This window comes from Arachis hypogaea, chromosome 14 (assembly GCF_003086295.3).
Source record: "Arachis hypogaea cultivar Tifrunner chromosome 14, arahy.Tifrunner.gnm2.J5K5, whole genome shotgun sequence".
Classification (NCBI taxonomy): domain Eukaryota; kingdom Viridiplantae; phylum Streptophyta; class Magnoliopsida; order Fabales; family Fabaceae; genus Arachis; species Arachis hypogaea.
In genome coordinates this window covers 108,496,655-108,498,952 of record NC_092049.1, presented here as the reverse complement: position 1 = coordinate 108,498,952, position 2,298 = coordinate 108,496,655, and the positions used below count along the sequence as shown (strand labels likewise).

Here is a 2,298-nt window from a genome sequence, read left to right as displayed (position 1 = left end):
GAGTTTGGTTGTGGCCTCCCAACACCAAACTTAGAGTTTGACTATAGGGGCTCTGTTTGACTCTGTATTGAGAGAAGCTCTTCGTGCTTCCTCTCCATGGTGACAGAGGGATATCCTTGAGCTTTAAACACAAGGGAGTCTCCATTCACTTGAATGATCAATTCTCCTCTGTCAACATCAATCACAGCTTTTGCTGTGGCTAGGAAGGGTCTGCCAAGGATGATGGATTCATCCATACACTTCCTAGTCTTTAGGACTATGAAATTAGCAGGGATGTAATGGTCTTCAACCTTTACCAAGACATCCTCTACAAGTCCATAAGCTTGTTTCTTTGAATTGTCTACCATCTCCAGTGAGATTCTAGCAGCTTGTACCTCAATGATCCCTAGCTTTTTCATTACAGAGAGAGGCATAAGGTTTATGCTTGATCCTAGGTCACACAAAGCCTTCTCAAAGGTCATGGTGCCTATGGTACAAGGGATTGAGAACTTTCCAGGGTCTTGTATCTTTTGAGGTAATCTCTGCCTAGTCAAGTCATCCAGTTCTTTGATGAGCAATGGAGGTTCATTCTCCCAAGTCTCATTACCAAATAACTTGGCATTTAGCTTCATGATTGCTCCAAGGTACTTAGCAACTTGCTCTTCAGTGACATCTTCATCCTCTTCAGAGGAAGAATACTCATCAGAGCTCATGAATGGCAGAAGTAAATTTAATAGAATCTCTATGGTCTCAGTCTGAGCCTTAGATTCCCATGGTTCCTCATTAGGGAATTCCATGGAGGTCAGTGGATGTCCATTGAGGTCTTTTTCAGTGGGAATCACTGCCTCTTCCTCGTCTCCATGTTTGGCCATGTGAGATGTGGTTATGGCCTTGCACTCTCTTTTTGGATTCTCTTCTATATTGCTTGGAAGAGTGCTAGGAGGGAGTTCAGTAATTTTCTTACTCAGCTGACCCAATTATGCCTCCAAATTTCTAATGGAGGACCTTGTTTCAGTCATGAAACTTTGAGTGGTTTTGATTAGATCAGAGACAATGGTTGCTAAGTCAGAGTGGCTTTGCTTAGCATTCTCTGTCTGTTGCTGAGAAGATGATGGAAAAGGCTTGCTATTGCTAAACCTGTTTCTTCCACCATTGTTGTTGTTGAAACCTTGTTGAAGTCTCTGTTGATCCTTCCATGAGAGATTTGGATGATTTCTCCATGAAGGATTATAGGTGTTTCCATAGGATTGTCCCATGTAATTCACCTCTTCCATTGCTGGGTTCTCAGGATCATAAGCTTCTTCTTCAGAGGAAGCTTCCTTAGTACTGCCTGTTGCTGCTTGTATTTCAGACTGACTCTGAGAAATCATATTGACTTGTTGGGTCAATATTTTATTCTGAGCTAATATGGCATTCAGAGTATCAATCTCAAGAACTCCTTTCAGAGGTGTACATGAATTGGTTATTTGCAACCATTTCAATGAGTTCTTGAGCTTCTGCAGGCGTCTTCTTCAGATGAAGAGATCCTCTAGCAGAGCTATCCAATGACATCTTGGATAGTTCAGACAGACCATCATAGAAGATTCCTATGATGCTCCATTCTGAAAGCATGTCAGAAGGGCACCTTCTGATCAATTTCTTGTATCTCTCCCAAGCTTCATAGAGGGATTCACCATCCTTTTGTCTAAAGGTTTGGACTTCCACTCTAAGCTTGCTCAATTTTTGATATGGAAAGAACTTTGCCAAGAAGGCATTGACTAGCTTTTCCCAAGAGTTCAGGCTTTCCTTAGGTTGTGAATCCAACCATGTCCTAGCTCTGTCTCTTACAGCAAAAGGAAAAAGCATAAGTTTGTAGACTTTAGGGTCAACCACATTGGTTTTGACAGTATCACAGATTTGCAAGAACTCAGCTAAGAACTGATGAGGATCTTCCAATGGAAGTCCATGAAACTTGCAATTCTGTTGCATTAGAGAAACTAATTGAGGCTTAAGCTCAAGTTGTTTTCTCCAATGGCAGGGATAGAGATGCTTCTCCCATAGAAGTCAGGAGTAGGTGCAGTAAAGTCACCAAGCACCTTCCTTGCATTGTTGGCATTGTTATTTTCGGCTGCCATGACTTCTTCTTCCTTGAACAGCTCTGTTAGGCCCTCTAAAGAGAATTGTGCTTTAGCTTCTCTTAGCTTTCTCTTTAAGGTCCTTTCAGGTTCAGGATCAGCTTGAACAAGTATGCCTTTATCTTTGTTCCTGCTCATATGAAAGAGAAGAGAACAAGAAAGTATGGAATATTCTATGTCACAGTATAGAGATTCTTTGAGGTGC

At 41.6% G+C, this 2,298-nt stretch overlaps 1 non-coding gene across 1 annotated transcript; it reads left to right on the top strand.

Moving 5' to 3' along the window:
* Nucleotides 1-1,584: 1,584 nt before the first annotated feature.
* LOC112745582 (small nucleolar RNA R71) lies at nucleotides 1,585-1,692 on the top strand. Its single transcript, XR_003173501.1, has one exon. It is a non-coding gene; the product is annotated as a small nucleolar RNA R71 (small nucleolar RNA).
* The last annotated feature ends 606 nt before the right edge of the window (nucleotides 1,693-2,298 follow it).